The following is an 18,650-nucleotide window of genomic DNA, read 5'->3' on the forward strand; positions in this document are numbered from 1 at the left end:
AAAAATTGTTAGTTGCCTATTCACCCCCCCCCCTCTAGTCAACCATATCGATCCTTTCAGCTTCGTTTGGAGATCGTCCCTAGAGGTTTTGTTACAACCATGGAAGTTCAGTCGACATTGTTGGGAAAGGTTCGAGAAGCTTAGAAGGATGACAAAGAAATTTTCAAGATAAAGGAGAAGATGGCTGAAGGCAAAGCCAAAGGTTTTCATGAGGATGAACACGACACCCTGTGCTTTGAGGACCGTATATATGTACCCAATAATGCTGAGATCAGGAAGTTGATATTACAGGAAGCTCATGACTCGCCATACTCGATACACCCCGGAAACACCAAGATGTATTTGGATTTGAAGGAGCATTTCTAGTGGACCGGAATGAAGAAGGATATTGCCGAGTATGTAGCCATATGTGATGTATGTCAGAGAGTGAAGGTAGAGCATCAGAAGCCAGCAGGATTACTGCATCCTATGTCGATACCCAAATGGAAGTGGGATAAGCTTGGCATGGATTTTATCACCGGGTTACCCAGGACCTGATCGGGATATGATTCTATCTGGGTAGTAGTGGACCGCTTGACCAAAGTAGCTCACTTTATCCCCGTGAAGACCACCTATACAAGTGCGAATTTGGCCAAGATATATATGACCAGGATCGTATGTCTGCATGGAGTTCCGAGGACTATCGTATCGGATAGAGGAACACAATTTACTTCAAAGTTTTGGCATCAACTGCACCAAACTTTGGGAACCAGGCTAGAGTTCAGTATCGCATTTCATCCGCAGACAGATGGACAGACCGAGAGAGTAAATGAGATTTGGAAGGACATGTTGAGAGCTTATGCGCTAGATTATGGATCTAGTTGGGACGACAAGTTGCCCTACGCGGAGTTCTCATACAACAATAGTTATCAGGCCAGTTTGAAGATGGCATCGTTCGAAGCCCTGTATGGACGAAGGTGCAGAACACCGTTAATGTGGGATGAAGTTGGAGACCGTCAGTTGTTTGGACCAGATTTGATTAAGGAGTCCGAAGAAAAGGTTAAACTGATTCGGGATAGACTGAAGGTAGCTCAGTCCAGCCAGAAGAGTTATGCAGACTCGAAATGCAAGGAGGTAGTCTATGAAATCGAAGACAGAGCATATCTGCGAGTGTCACCTCTACGAGGAGTTAAATGTTTTGGAGTTAAGGAAAAGTTAGCCCCGAGATTTGTAGGACCGTACCGAGTTTTGAAACGCATGGGAGAGGTTGCCTACAAGTTGGAATTACCCGAAGGATTGTCAGGAGTACATGATGTGTTTCACGTTTCCTAGTTGAAGAAGTGCCATGCAGAGATGGCTGAAATCCCTCTGAGAGATACGGTGCCCCTGGAAGCAATTCAGTTGGAAAGTGATTTGACATATGAGGAAAAACTAGTCAAGATTCTCGAGTTTGCCAGCCGAGTTACTCGCAGCAAGGTTATCAAGTTTTGCAAAGTTCAGTGGAGCCACCATACCGAGGATGAATCCACTTGGGAACGAGAGGACGATCTACGCAAAGACCACCCACACCTATTTTCTAGTCAACCCGAATCTCGAGGACGAGATTCATCTTAAGGGGGTAGGTTTGTAACATCCCAAAATTTCAATTTGGAATGTTATACATAGGTCATTCATGCATATCATATTTTATCGCTTTCATTTCGCGATCCTCGAAATTCTAAGCAACTCAAGGACCCACGGAGAGAGTTGGGAATTTCGTTATTTTCATATTTGAGTTTTCTCAAATTTTGAAAAAAGGATCATTTGGTTTTAATTAATTTTTTCCTCCGAAAATATTCCATATTAAAAAATATGAGAGGAGATAATATGACTTCTCCAAAATAAAGGGAATATTGGAGGAAAAATATTAAAATCAAATAAGAATTTTATTTGGGTTTTATTGCTATTTTATTTGAATTAGGAAAAAATGCATTTTTCAAAATTGCACTAGAGGTCTAAATAAATGTTCACTTTGTCCACAATATTATTAGAGGACCGTGAAAATTTATTTCAGGATTTATGGAGTCCGTTTAGTATTTCTTTTATTTGTTTTTCCGTGTCAGGTTTTATTAAAAAAAAGTAACCGGCCTAACCGGGTCGTGCCCGGCTAGGACACTGCACCCGACCAGCCCTTATAAGCTGAGGCCACAGCGCCCCGAGGCCCAGCTCGCGCCCCCGCCCCGAAACCCTAGCACGCCGCCTGATACGTCTCTGTCGTATCTACTTTTCCAAACACTTTTGCCCTTGTTTTGGACTCTAACTTGCATGATTTTAATGGAACTAACCCGGACTGACGTTGTTTTCAGCAGAATTGTCATGGTGTTATTTATGTGTAGAAACAAAAGTTCTCGGAATGACCTGAAACTTCACGGAACGTCTACTTGGAAATAATAAAAAATCCTTGCAAATGATGAAGACCAGGGGGGCCACACCCTAGCCACGAGGGTGGGGGCGCGCCCCCCTACCTCGTGCCCCCCTGGAGCTCCTCCGACCTCAACTCCAACTCTATATATTTGGTTTCGGAGAGAAAAAATCAGAGAGAAGGATTCATCGCGTTTTACGATACGGAGCCGCCGCCAAACCCTAAAACCTCTCGGGAGAGCTGATCTGGAGTCCGTTCGGGGCTCCGGAGAGGGGAATCTGTCACCATCGTTATCATCAACCTTCCTCCATCACTAATTTCAAGATGCTCACCGCCGTGCGTGAGTAATTCCTGTTGGGGAACGCGGTAATTTCAAAAAAATTCCTACGCACACGCAAGATCATGGTGATGCACAGCAACGAGAGGGGAGAGTGTTGTCTACGTACCCACGCAGACCGACTGCGGAAGCGTTGACGCAACGTAGAGGAAGTAGTCGTACGTCTTCCCGATCCGACCGATCCAAGCACCGTTACTCCGACACCTCCGAGTTCTTAGCACACGTACAGCTCGATGACGATCCCCGGGCTCCGATCCAGCAAAGCATCGGGGTGGAGTTCCGTCAGCACGACGGCGTGGTGACGATCTTGATGTTCTACCGTCGCAGGGCTTCGCCTAAGCACTGCTACAATATAATCGAGGTGGAATATGGTGGCAGGGGGCACCGCACACGGCTAAGGAACGATCTCAATGATCAACTTGTGTGTCTAGAGGTGCCCCCCTGCCCCCGTATATAAAGGATCCAAGGGGGAGGGGGCGGCCGGCCAGGAGGAGGGCGCAGGAGGAGTCCTACTCCTACCGGGAGTAGGACTCCCCCCCCCAATCCTAGTTGGAATAGGATTCCCCGAGGGGGAAAGAGAGAGAGGGTGGCTGGCCACCTCTCCTTGTCCTAATAGGACTAGGGGAGGGGGGAGGCGCGCGGCCCACCTTGGGCTGCCCCTTTCTCCTTTCCACTAAAGCCCACTAAGGCCCATATAGCTCTCGGGGGGTTCCGGTAACCTCCCGGTACTCTGGTAAAATCTCGATTTCACCCGGAACACTTCCGATATCCAAACATAGGCTTCCAATATATCAATATTTATGTCTCGACCATTTTGAGACTCCTCGTCATGTCTGTGATCACATCCGGGACTCCGAACTAACTTTGGTGCATCAAAATGAATAAACTCATAATAACTGTCATCGTAACGTTAAGCGTGCGGACCCTACGGTTCGAGAACAATGTAGACATGACCGAGACACGTCTCCGGTCAATAAGCAATAGCGGGACCTGGATGCCCATATTGGCTCCTACATATTCTACGAAGATCTTTATCGGTCAGACCGCATAACAACATACGTTGTTCCCTTTGTCATCGGTATGTTACTTGCCCGAGATTCGATCGTCGGTATCCAATACCTAGTTCAATCTCGTTACCGGCAAGTCTCTTTACTCGTTCCGTAATACATCATCTCGCAACTAACTCATTAGTTGTAATGCTTGCAAGGCTTATGTGATGTGCATTACCGAGAGGGCCCAGAGATACCTCTCCGACAATCGGAGTGACAAATCCTAATCTCGAAATACGCCAACCCAACATCTACCTTTGGAGACACCTGTAGAACTCCTTTATAATCACCCAGTAACGTTGTGACATTTGGTAGCACACAAAGTGTTCCTCCGGTAAACGGGAGTTGCATAATCTCATAGTCATAGAAACATGTATAAGTCATGAAGAAAGCAATAGCAACATACTAAACGATCGGGTGCTAAGCTAATGAAATGGTTCATGTCAATCAGATCATTCAACTAATGATGTGACCTCGTTAATCAAATAAGAACACCTTGTTCATGGTTAGGAAACATAACCATCTTTGATTAATGAGCTAGTCAAGTAGAGGCATACTAGTGACACTAAGTTTGTCTATGTATTCACACATGTATTATGTTTCCGGTTAATACAATTCTAGCATGAATAATAAACATTTATCATGATATAAGGAAATAAATAATAACTTTATTATTGCCTCTAGGGCATATTTCCTTCAGTCTCCCACTTGCACTAGAGTCAATAATCTAGATTACACAGTAATGATTCTAACACCCATGGAGCCTTGGTGCTGATCATGTTTTGCTCGTGGAAGAGGCTTAGTCAACGGGTCTGCAACATTCAGATCCGTATGTATCTTGCAAATCTCTATGTCTCCCACCTGGACTAGATCCCGGATGGAATTGAAGCGTCTCTTGATGTGCTTGGTCCTCTTGTGAAATCTGGATTCCTTTGCCAAAGCAATTGCACCAGTATTGTCACAAAAGATTTTCATTGGACCCGATGCACTAGGTATGACACCTAGATCGGATATGAACTCCTTCATCCAGACTCCTTCGTTCGCTGCTTCCGAAGCAGCTATGTATTTCGCTTCACATGTAGATCCCGCTACGACGCTTTGTTTAGAACTGCACCAACTGACAGCTCCACCGTTTAATGTAAACACGTATCCGGTTTGCGATTTAGAATTGTCCGGATCAGTGTCAAAGCTTGCATCAACGTAACCTTTTACGGTGAGCTCTTTGTCACCTCCATATACGAGAAACATATCCTTAGTCCTTTTCAGGTATTTCAGGATGTTCTTGACCGCTGTCCAGTGATCCACTCCTGGATTACTTTGGTACCTCCCTGCTAAACTTATAGCAAGGCACACATCAGGTCTGGTACACAGCATTGCATACATGATAGAGCCTATGGCTGAAGCATAGGGAACATCTTTCATTTTCTCTCTATCTTCTGCAGTGGTCGGGCATTGAGTCTTACTCAACTTCACACCTTGTAACACAGGCAAGAACCCTTTCTTTGCTTGATCCATTTTGAACTTTTTCAAAACTTTGTCAAGGTATGTGCTTTGTGAAAGTCCAATTAAGCGTCTTGATCTATCTCTATAGATCTTAATGCCTAATATGTAAGCAGCTTCACTAAGGTCTTTCATTGAAAAACTTTTATTCAAGTATCCCTTTATGCTATCCAGAAATTCTATATCATTTCCAATTAGTAATATGTCATCCACATATAATATCAGAAATGCTACAGAGCTCCCACTCACTTTCTTGTAAATACAGGCTTCTCCAAAAGTCTGTATAAAACCAAATGCTTTGATCACACTATCAAAGCGTTTATTCCAACTCCGAGAGGCTTGCACCAGTCCATAAATGGATCGCTAGAGCTTGCACACTTTGTTAGCTCCCTTTGGATCGACAAAACCTTCTGGTTGCATCATATACAACTCTTCTTCCAGAAATCCATTCAGGAACGCAGTTTTGACATCCATCTGCCAAATTTCATAATCATAAAATGCGGCAATTGCTAACATGATTCGGACAGACTTAAGCATCGCTACGGGTGAGAAAGTCTCATCGTAGTCAATCCCTTGAACTTGCCGAAAACCTTTTGCGACAAGTCGAGCTTTGTAGACAGTAATATTACCGTCAGCGTCAGTCATCTTCTTGAAGATCCATTTATTCTCAATTGCTTGCCGATCAGTGGACAAGTCAACCAAAGTCCATACTTTGTTCTCATACATGGATCCCATCTCATATTTCATGGCTTCAAGGCACTTTGCGGAATCTGGGCTCACCATTGCTTCTTCATAGTTCGTAGGTTCATCATGATCTAGCAGCATGATTTCCAGAACAGGATTACCGTACAACTCTGGTGCGGATCTCGCTCTGGTTGATCTGTGAGGTTCAGTAGAATCTTGTCCTGAAGTTTCATGATCATCATCATTAGCTTCCTCACTAATTGGTATAGGTGTCGCAGAAACAGTTTTCTGTGATGTACTATTTTCCAATAAGGGAGCAGGTACAGTTACCTCGTCAAGTTCTACTTTCCTCCCACTCACTTCTTTCGAGAGAAACTCCTTCTCTAGAAAGGATCCATTCTTAGCAACGAATGACTTGCCTTCGGATCTGTGATAGAAGGTGTACCCAACAGTCTCCTTTGGGTATCCTATGAAGATACATTTCTCCGATTTGGGTTCGAGCTTATCAGGTTGAAGCTTTTTCACATAAGCATCGCAGCCCCAAACTTTAAGAAACGACAACTTTGGTTTCTTGCCAAACCACAGTTCATAAGGCGTCGTCTCAACGGATTTTGATGGTGCCCTATTTAACGTGAATGCGCCCGTCTCTAAAGCATAACCCCAAAACGATAGCGGTAAATCAGTAAGAGACATCATAGATCGCACCATATCTAGTAAAGTACGATTACGACGTTCAGAAACACCATTGCGCTGTGGTGTTCCGGGTGGCGTGAGTTGCGAAACTATTCCACAATTTTTCAAATGTACACCAAACTCGTAACTCAAATATTCTCCTCCACGATCAGATCGTAGAAACTTTATTTTCTTGTTACGATGATTTTCAACTTCACTCTGAAATTCTTTGAACTTTTCAAATGTTTCAGACTTATGTTTCATTAAGTAGATATACCCATATCTGCTTAAGTCATCTGTGAAGGTGAGAAAATAACGATATCCGCCACGAGCCTCAATATTCATTGGACCACATACATCTGTATGTATGATCTCCAACAAATTTGTTACTCTCTCCATAGTACCGGAGAACGGTGTTTTAGTCATCTTGCCCAAGAGGCACGGTTCGCAAGTACCAAGTGATTCATAATCAAGTGATTCCAAAAGTCCATCAGTATGGAGTTTCTTCATGCGCCTTATACCGATATGACCTAAACGGCAGTGCCACAAATAAGTTGCACTGTCATTATCAACTCTGCATCTTTTGGCTTCAACATTATGAATATGTGTGTTCCTACTATCGAGATTCATCAAAAATAGACCACTACTCAAAGGTGCATGACCATAAAAGATATTACTCATATAAATAGAACAACCATTATTCTCTGATTTAAATGAATAACCGTCTCGCATCAAACAAGATCCAGATATAATGTTCATGCTCAATGCTGGCACCAAATAACAATTATTTAGGTCTAATATTAATCCCGAAGGTAGATGTAGAGGTAGCGTGCCGACCGCGATCACATCGACTTTGGAACCGTTTCCCACGCGCATCGTCACCTCGTCCTTCGCCAGTGTTCGCTTAATCCGTAGTCCCTGTTTCGAGTTGCAAATATTAGCAACAGAACCAGTATCAAATACCCAGGTGCTACTGCGAGCTCTAGTAAGGTACACATCAATAACATGTATATCACATATACCTTTGTTCACCTTGCCATCCTTCTTATCCGCCAAATACTTGGGGCAGTTCCGCTTCCAGTGACCAGTCTGCTTGCAGTAGAAGCACTCAGTTTCAGGCTTAGGTCCAGACTTGGGTTTCTTCTCCTGAGCAGCAACTAGCTTGCCGTTCTTCTTGAAGTTCCCCTTCTTCTTCCCTTTGCCCTTTTTCTTGAAACTAGTGGTCTTGTTAACCATCAACACTTGATGTTCCTTCTTGATTTCTACCTCCGCAGCTTTCAGCATTGCGAAGAGCTCGGGAATAGTCTTGTTCATCCCTTGCATATTATAGTTCATCACGAAGCTCTTGTAGCTTGGTGGCAGTGATTGGAGAATTCTGTCAATGACGCAATCATCTGGAAGATTAACTCCCATCTGAATCAAGTGATTATTATACCCAGACATTTTGAGTATATGCTCACTGACAGAACTGTTCTCCTCCATCTTGCAGCTATAGAACTTATTGGAGACTTCATATCTCTCAATCCGGGCATTTGCTTGAAATATTAACTTCAACTCCTGGAACATCTCATATGCTCCATGACGTTCAAAACGTCGTTGAAGTCCCGATTCTAAGCCGTAAAGCATGGCACACTGAACTATCGAGTAGTCATCAGCTTTGCTCTGCCAGACGTTCATAACATCTGGTGTTGCTCCAGCAGCAGGCCTGGCACCCAGCGGTGCTTCCAGGACGTAATTCTTCTGAGCAGCAATGAGGATAATCCTCAAGTTACGGACCCAGTCCGTTTAATTGCTACCATCATCTTTCAACTTTGCTTTCTCAAGGAACGCATTAAAATTCAACGGAACAACAGCACGAGCCATCTATCTACAATCAACATAAACAAGCAAGATACTATCATGTACTAAGTTCATGATAAGTTTAAGTTCAATTAATCAAATTACTTAAGAAATCCCACTTAGATAGACATCCCTCTAATCCTCTAAGTGATCACGTGATCCAAATCTACTAAACCATAACCGATCATCACGTGAGATGGATTAGTTATCAATGGTGAACATCGTTATGTTGATCATATCTACTATATGATTCACGCTCGACCTTTCGGTCTCTGTGTTCCGAGGCCATATCTTCATATGCTAGGCTCGTCAAGTTTAACCTGAGTATTCTGCGTGTGCAAAACTGGCTTGCACCCGTTGTAGATGGACGTAGAGCTTATCACACCCGATCATCACGTGGTGTCTGGGCACGACGAACTTTGGCAACGGTGCATACTCAGGGAGAACACTTCTTGATAATTTAGTGAGAGATCATCTTATAATGCTACCGTCAATCAAAGCAAGATAAGATGCATAAAAAGATAAACATCACATGCAATCAATATAAGTGATATGATATGGCCAACATCATCTTGTGCTTGTGATCTCCATCTCCTGAGCACCGTCATGATCACCATCGTCACCAGCGCGACACATTGATCTCCATTGTAGCATCGTTGTCGTCTCGCCAATCTTATGCTTCCACGACTATCGCTACCGCTTAGTGATAAAGTAAAGCATTACATCGCGATTGCATTGCATACAATAAAGCGACAACCATATGGCTCCTGCCAGTTGCCGATAACTCGGTTACAAAACATGATCATCTCATACAATAAAATTCATCATCATGCCTCGACCATATCACATCACAACATGCCCTGCAAAAACAAGTTAGACGTCCTCTACTTTGTTGTTGCAAGTTTTACGTGGCTGCTACGGGCTTAAGCAAGAACCAATCTCACCTACGCATCAAAACCACAACGATAGTTTGTCAAATAGACTCCATTTTAACCTTCGCAAGGACCGGGCGTAGCCATACTCGGTTCAACTAAAGTTGGAGAGACAGTCGCCCGCAAGCCACCTATGTGCAAAGCACGTCGGGAGAACCGGTCTCGCATAAGCGTACGCGTAATGTCGGTCCGGGTCGTCTCGTCCAACAATACCGCCGAACCAAAGTATGACATGCTGGTAGGCAGTATGGCTTATATCGCCCACAACTCACTTGTGTTCTACTCGTGCATATAACATCAAACCATAAAACCTAGGCTCGGATGCCACTGTTGGGGAACGCAGTAATTTCAAAAAATTTCCTACGCACACGCAAGATCATGGTGATGCACAGCAACGAGAGGGGAGAGTGTTGTCTATGTACCCACGCAGACCGACTGCGAAGCGTTGACGCAACGTAGAGGAAGTAGTCGTACGTCTTCCCGATCCGACCGATCCAAGCACCGTTACTCCAGCACCTCCGAGTTCTTAGCACACGTACAGCTCGATGACGATCCCCGGGCTCCGATCCAGCAAAGCGTCGGGGTGGAGTTCCGTCAGCATGACGGCGTGGTGACGATCTTGATGTTCTACCGTCGCAGGGCTTCGCCTAAGCACTGCTACAATATAATCGAGGTGGAATATGGTGGCAGGGGGCACCGCACACGGCTAAGGAACGATCTCAATGATCAACTTGTGTGTCTAGAGGTGCCCCCCTGCCCCCGTATATAAAGGATCCAAGGGGGAGGGGGCGGCCGGCCAGGAGGAGGGCGCAGGAGGAGTCCTACTCCTACCGGGAGTAGGACTCCCCCCCCCAATCCTAGTTGGAATAGGATTCCCCGAGGGGGAAAGAGAGAGAGGGTGGCCGGCCACCTCTCCTTGTCCTAATAGGACTAGGGGAGGGGGGAGGCGCGCGGCCCACCTTGGGCTGCCCCTTTCTCCTTTCCACTAAAGCCCACTAAGGCCCATATAGCTCCCGGGGGGTTCCGGTAACCTCCCAGTACTAAGGTAAAATCTCGATTTCACCCGGAACACTTCCGATATCCAAACATAGGCTTCCAATATATCAATCTTTATGTCTCGACCATTTCGAGACTCCTCGTCATGTCCGTGATCACATCCGGGACTCCGAACTAACTTCGGTACATCAAAATGCATAAACTCATAATAACTGTCATCGTAACGTTAAGCGTGCGGACCCTACGGTTCGAGAACAATGTAGACATGACCGAGACACGTCTCCGGTCAATAAGCAATAGCGGGACCTGGATGCCCATATTGGCTCCTACATATTCTACGAAGATCTTTATCGGTCAGACCGCATAACAACATACGTTGTTCCCTTTGTCATCGGTATGTTACTTGCCCGAGATTCGATCGTCGGTATCCAATACCTAGTTCAATCTCGTTACCGGCAAGTCTCTTTACTCGTTCCGTAATACATCATCTCGCAACTAACTCATTAGTTGTAATGCTTGCAAGGCTTATGTGATGTGCATTACCGAGAGGGCCCAGAGATACCTCTCCGACAATCGGAGTGACAAATCCTAATCTCGAAATACGCCAACAAAACATCTACCTTTGGAGACACCTGTAGAGCTCCTTTATAATCACCCAGTAACGTTGTGACGTTTGGTAGCACACAAAGTGTTCCTCCGGTAAACGGGAGTTGCATAATCTCATAGTCATAGAAACATGTATAAGTCATGAAGAAAGCAATAGCAACATACTAAACGATCGGGTGCTAAGCTAATGAAATGGGTCATGTCAATCAGATCATTCAACTAATGATGTGACCTCGTTAATCAAATAACAACACCTTGTTCATGGTTAGGAAACATAACCATCTTTGATTAACGAGCTAGTCAAGTAGAGGCATACTAGTGACACTAAGTTTGTCTATGTATTCACACATGTATTATGTTTCCGGTTAATACAATTCTAGCATGAATAATAAACATTTATCATGATATAAGGAAATAAATAATAACTTTATTATTGCCTCTAGGGCATATTTCCTTCAATTCCATCATAGGCTTGTTGGGCGGTGATGGGTTGGATGAGATTTATCATGTAATAGAGTTAGTTTTGTTAGGGTTTGATCCCTAGTATCCACTATGTTCTGAGATTGATGTTGCTATGACTTTGCTATGCTTAATGCTTGTCACTAGGGCCCGAGTGCCATGATTTCAGATCTGAACCTATTATGTTTTCATCAATATATGAGAGTTCTTGATCCTATCTTGCAAGTCTATATTCACCTATTATGTGTTATGATCCGTTAACCCCGAAGTGACAATAATCGGGATACTTACTGGTGATGACCGTAGTTTGAGGAGTTCATGTATTCACTATGTGTTAATGCTTTGGTCCGGTACTCTATTAAAAGGAGGCCTTAATATCCCTTAGTTTCCGCTAGGACCCCGCTGCCACGGGAGGGTAGGTCAAAAGATGTCATGCAAGTTATTTTCCATAAGCACGTATGACTATATTCGGAATACATGCCTACATTACATTGATGAATTGGAGCTAGTTCTGTGTCACCCTAGGTTATGGTTGTTACATGATGAACCGCATCCGGCATAATTCTCTATCACCGATCCATTGCCTATGAGCTTTCCATATATTGTTCCTCACGTATTTACTTTTCTATTGCTATTGCTATCATCACTCCAAAATACCAAAAACATTACTTTTGCTATCATTACCTTTCGCTACCGTTACCACTACTATCATATTACTTTGCTACTAAACAGTTTGCTGCAGATATTAAGTTTCCAGGTGTGGTTGAATTGACAACACAACTGCTAATACTTGAGAATATTCTTTGGCTCCCCTTGTGTCGAATCAATAAATTTGGGTTGAATACTCTACCCTCAAAAACTGTTGCGGTCCCCTACACTTGTGGGTTATCAAGACTATTTTCTGGTGCCGTTGCCGGGGAGCATAGGTCTATTCTTTGAGTCACTTGGGATTTATATCTGCTTATCATTATGAAGAACTTGAGAGATCCAAAAACCAAGATTTATCCCTCAACTACGAGGGGAGGTAAGGAACTGCCATCTAGCTCTGCACTTGATTCACCTCCTATTTTGAGTAAGCTTGCGACACCTAAACCTGCTTCTGCTATTCATTCTGATATGTCGCATGTTATTGATGATGCCACTTCTGCTATGCATGATACTTATGATGAAACTACTTCTATGCTTGATACTACTGTGCCACTTGGTGAATTTCTTGATGAACAACTGCTAGGGTTAGAGAGAATGAAAATATTGAATTTGATAATATTGATGAAAGTGATGATGAAGACTCTCCCTCTAATGAATATGAATCACCTGTTATTCCTGAGGGTTATGTTTTTGAAAAAGAAGCTGCTCTAGCTATTTTAGCTTGCAAAGATAGATATGAGCTCAAGAGGTTATTAGCTAAATGGAAGTGGTAGTCTCTTAATGCTAGAATGAAACCTGACCCTCCTTTTACTACTTCACCTATCTGTGTTACTGATAAGGATTATGAATTCTCTGTTGATCCTGATATAATTACTTTGGTTGAATCTGATCCTTTTTATGGCTATGAATCTGAAACTGTTGTGGCACATCTTACTAAATTAAATGATATAGCCACCCTGTTCACTAATGATGAGAGAACTCGTTACTTTTATATCCTTAAAATATTTCCGTTCTCATTAAAGGGTGATGCTAAGATATGGTTTGATTCTCTTGATCCTGGTTGTGTGCGTAGTCCCCATGATATGATTTATTACTTCTCTGCTAAATATTTCCCTGCTCATAAGAAACAAGTTGCTTTGAGGGATATATATAATTTTGTGCAAATTGAAGAAGAGAGTCTCCCACAAGCTTGGGGGAGGCTTCTCCAATTACTTAATGCTTTGCCTGATCATCCTCTTAAGAAAAATGAAATACTTGATATCTTTTATAATGGACTAACCGATGCTTCCAAAGATTACCTGGATAGTTGTGTTGGTTCTGTTTTCAGGGAAAGAACACCGGATGAAGCTGAAATTCTATTGAATAATATGTTGACAAATGAAAATAATTGGACACTTCCTGAGCCAGCTCCTGAGCCTATTCCTAAACCCACTCCGAAGAAAAGGGGTATTCTACTTCTCAGTCCTGAAGAAATGCAAGAGGCAAAGAAATATATGAAAGAAAAAGGTATTAAAGCTGAAGATGTTAAGAATTTACCTCCTATTGAAGAAATACACGGTCTTAATTAACCGCCTGTTGAAGAAACACATGATCTTAATCCAGTACCTATTGAACAAATACATGGTCTTGATAACCCGACACAGGTAGTAAAGGTAAATTCTCTCTATAGATATGATAAAGCTGAAATCTCATTTACTAAGTTTGCTAGCCCATGCTTAGATGAGTTTGATAAATTTATGGCTAAGCAAGAAGATTTTAATGCTTATTTTGGTAGACAATTGAAATACAATTCAAATATGCTTGAACACTTGGGTGATTATATAGCTAATGTCAAAGGTGAACTTAAACTTATTAGTAAACATGCTTCTATGGTTACCACTCAAGTAGAACAAGTACTTAAAGCTCAAAATGACTTGCTCAATGAATTGAATAGTAGGAAAAATGATAATGCTGTTAGAGTTATCACTAGAGGTGGTAGAATGACTCAGGAACCTTTGTATCCTGAAGGCCACCCTAAGAGAATTGAGCAAGATTCTCAGAGAAATAATATAGATGCACCTAGTCCTTCTAAAAGGAAGAAAAAGAAAAATGATAGGACTTTGCATGCTTCTAGTGAACCTATTGCTGAAACACCTGAGAATCCAAATGATATTTCTATTTCTAATGCTGAAACACAATCTGGTAATGAACCTGAAACTAGTGATAATGTTAATAATAATGTTCATGATGATGCTCAACCTAGCAATGATAATGATATAGAAATTGAACCTGTTGTTGATCTTGATAACCCACAATCAAAGAATCAACATTATGATAAGAAAGACTTTATTGCTAGGAAACACGGAAAGGAAGGAGAGCCATGGGTTCAGAAATGCATGCCTTTTCCTCCCAAACCATCCAAGAAAAAGGATGATGAGGATTTTGAGCGCTTTGCTAAAATGATTAGACCTATCTTTTTGCGTATGCGATTAACTGATATGCTTAAAATGAATCCTTATGCTAAGTACATGAAAGAAATTGTCACTAATAAAAGAAAGATACCGGAAGCTAAAATTTCCATCATGCTTGCTAATTATACTTTTAAGGGTGGAATACCCAAGAAACTTGGAGATCCAGGAGTACCCACTATACCATGCTCCATTAAAAGAAACTATGTTAAAACTACTTTATGTGATCTTGGAGCCGGTGTTAGTGTTATGCCTCTCTCTTTATATCGTAGACTTGATTTGAATAAGTTGACACCTACTGAAATATCTTTGCAAATGGCTGATAAATCAACTGTTATACCTGTCGGTATTTGTGAGGATGTGCCTGTTGTAGTTGCAAACGTTACTATTTTAACGGACTTTGTTATTCTTGATATTCCCGAGGATGAGAGTATGTCTATTATTCTTGGAAGACCCTTTTTGAATACTGCAGGGGCTATTATTGATTGCATTAAAGGCAATGTCACTTTTCATGTTAATGGAAATGAGCATACGATACAGTTTCCGAGGAAACAACCTCAAGTTCATAGTATCAACTCTATTGGAAAAATTCCATCGATTATTATTGGAGGTTTTGAATTTCCTCTACCTACTGTCAAAAAGAAATATGATATTCTTATTATTGGGGATGTGCATATCCCCGTTGAGGTAACATAGTGTTATTCGAAATTTCTCCGGTTCCATGTTATTCGGAATGAGTTTGTTAACAAGACCTGATCAACCTTGTTAGTGGATTCCTTTTGATGAGCATGAGATTGATGAAACTAGAAGGCACAACCTTCTGTACCCTCCTTTTACTTTCTGTTATTCATATTAAATAAAATAAAAATAGTATTTTTCTATCTGTTATCTGAATTATCCGTGCAATATAAAAGTACCCCGAAAATAAAAGTTCTCCAAATGCCCTGATATTTAAATATGATTTTTTCTGGAATATTTGAGAATATTTGGCATCGAGAACACGGCACGGGGGGAGCCCACCTGGCCACGAGGGTGGAGGGTGCGCCCTACCCCCCTGGGCGTGCCCCCTGCCTCGTGGGCCCACGGTGGCCCCCCTCCACTTATTCCTGCACCCACACACTTCTTATTCCTCCCACAAACACGAATATCCAGCTCAAGCACGAGTTCTAGCTCATTTTGCTGCAATTTTCGATCTCCTTGCTCAAAGCACCTCTCACAAAACTGCTTGGTGAGATTGTTCCTTGGTATGTGACTCCTCCATTGGTCCAATTAGTTTTTGTTCTAGTGCTTTATTCATTGCAATTTTTTGCTGCTTAGGTGACCCTGTTCTTGAGCTTGCATGTCAAATTTATATGGTCAAAAGTAGTTTTGATGCATGATATAGGCTCTAGGCACTTGTAGGAGTAGTTGCTATCAATTTTATTGAGTTTGGTTCACTTTTATTTGAAGTTACTAAAAAATTCAAAAAAAATTCAGAGGAAGAAATATGTTTAGGAAAATGTACCAAGGTGGCTCTTCAAGGAAACAAGAGGCCAGGCTTGCAATGTGTGATGCTGATGATGAGCCACCAAGAGACGCTCCAGTGCGTCCTTGTGAATGGCCTTCAGAAAACTTTATGGATCGAGCGGGAATTGAGGAAGAATTTAATGCATATTTGCGTAACACTGATCTTGTGAGCTTCGAGGAAGAAAAGTGCCGCCAGTATCACTATCTCACTAGTTCCTTTGTGAGGAGGTTTGAATTTTTCATCTTCACGTAATTCTCCAACTGTCCTGTTTGATCTTTATGAAAATTCTTACACTATGGACTTAGAGGATTTTACCACTGCTTGCAAGCTTCCAAAATGGGGTGGTGTTAGGGAACCTCGCAAATCTGAATTTAGAGATTATCTTGCTAATATAACTGTGGGGGAATCTAGAGATATAACACAAGCTACCATAGGGAGCATTCACTTTCCTGCTATACATTATTTTGCTCTCTTCATAGGTAGATTCATTAATGGTAAAGATGAGGCATGTCACATGTGTGTCCCTGGCCTCAGTATTCTTAGGAGTGCTGTGTTAGGAGATAAATCTTATAATTTGGGAGCCATTGTTGCACGTAGGTTGCACCTTAATAGATTTAATGGAGATATCTTTGGTGGAATTTATGCAACCCGCATAGCTAATTTTCTTGGTATAGCCATACGTGAAGATGATATTGAGTTGCCTCATGCTTATTTTGATTATGAGGCTATGGTTCACCACCAGTTTGTCGAGAGGAATGAATCACCTCTCCAATATCGCCTAATCTTTGACAGAAGCCATGCTGTCCGTATTACTCTCCGTGCTCCTGCCTTCTTTGATTATCAGGCAAAAGGAAGATATGTTATTACCAGAGAGGAGGCAGATGAGTACGAGAGGAGGGCGGAGGCCGCTCGTCGCCACGCTGCAGTTCAGGAGGCGATAGCCGCTGCATCTCAGTACGACCCCAACTATTACTATGGATATCCGCCAGGCCAACCGTGGCCATAGACCAACTTAGGCCAAAATCCTAAGTTTGGGGGAGTACGTATTTCCCACCGACATTACATTCATGTTCACACACTCATTGCTAGATGTCGGTGCTCATACTTTTTCATTCTATCATCCATGCTAGTTTATTTCCCTTTTATGCTTTCTTCTTGTGTGCTTAATAAAACCTTAAGAAAAACCAAAAAAATTAGTTGTAGTTTTTAATTAGTTTACTTTCCATGCTTGTAGTAGTAATTAAAAAGAAAACCCAAAAATATTTCTTGTTCTTCTTTTACTCGTTGGGAGCTTTCCCGTGTAAATAGTTTTATTTCTTTTCTTTTCTTTGGGGGTCGATAGGAGAAGACCATGATTAAATTGTTGAAGTGGCTCTTATATGCATTATTGTTGATCTGACAAAAGAGCCCATATCACCTTATCTTCTCTCTTGAATTGAATGCTTGCAGAATCCAGCTTAGTCCAATGCACGTGCACTATTATTATTATCCACATCGTTCGGTCGTGCAAGTGAAAGGCAATTATGACGATATATGATGGACTGATTGAGATGAGAAAAGTTGGTATGAACTCGACCTCTCTTGTTTTTGTAAATATGATTAGTTCATTGTTCCTGATTCAGCCTATTATGAATAAACATGTTTGCAATGACAACTAGAGATCATAGTTTATTGTGCCATGCTTGATTAGCTAGGAGCTTATAATGGTTCACCTTGCGTGCCAACATGCTATTAAAATGGTTGTGATGTGGTATGATAGGGTGGTATCCTCCTCTGAATGATTTAAGTGACTTGACTTGGCACATGTTCACGCATGTAGTTGAAACAAAATCAACATAGCCTTCACGATATTTATGTTCATGGTGGATTATATCCTACTCATGCTTGCAGTCGGTGTTGATTAATTTTAATGCATGTTCATGACTGTTGTCGCTCTCTAGCTGGTCGCTTCCCAGTCTTTTGCTAGCCTTCACCTGTACTAAGCGGGAATACTGCTTGTGCATCCAATCCCATAAACCCCAAAGTTGTTCCATATGAGTCCACCATACCTACCTATATACAGTATCTACCTGCCGTTCCAAGTAAATTTGTATGTGCCAAACTCTAAACCTTCAAATAAACATTCTGTTTTGTATGCTCGAATAGCTCATGTATCAACTAGGGCTATCTGTATCTTCCATGTTAGGCGGGTTATTCTCAAGAGGAGTGGACTCCGCTCCTCACTCACGAGAAAGTGGCTGGTCACCGGGATGCCCAGTCACATGCTTTATGCAAATCAAATCAAAATAACTGTAAACAAAACTCCCCCTGGGACTCTTGTTAGTTGGAGGCACTCGTTGTTTCGAGCAAGCCATGGATTGATTCTTGTTGGTGAAGGGGGAGTATAAACTTTACCATTCTGTTAGGGAACCGCCTATAATGTGTGTAGCATGGAAGATATTGCCATCTCTTGGTTGCTATGCTGACAATGAAAGTATACCGCTCAAAATATTATTCACCTCTATTTCAAAACCGAGCTCTGGCACCTCTACAAATCCCTGCTTCCCTCTACGAAGGGCCTATCTATTTACTTTCATGTTGAGTCATCATCCTCT

Source organism: Triticum urartu, chromosome 4A, assembly GCF_056163025.1.
Source record: "Triticum urartu cultivar PI428250 chromosome 4A, HENAU_Tu73, whole genome shotgun sequence".
Lineage (NCBI taxonomy): Eukaryota > Viridiplantae > Streptophyta > Magnoliopsida > Poales > Poaceae > Triticum > Triticum urartu.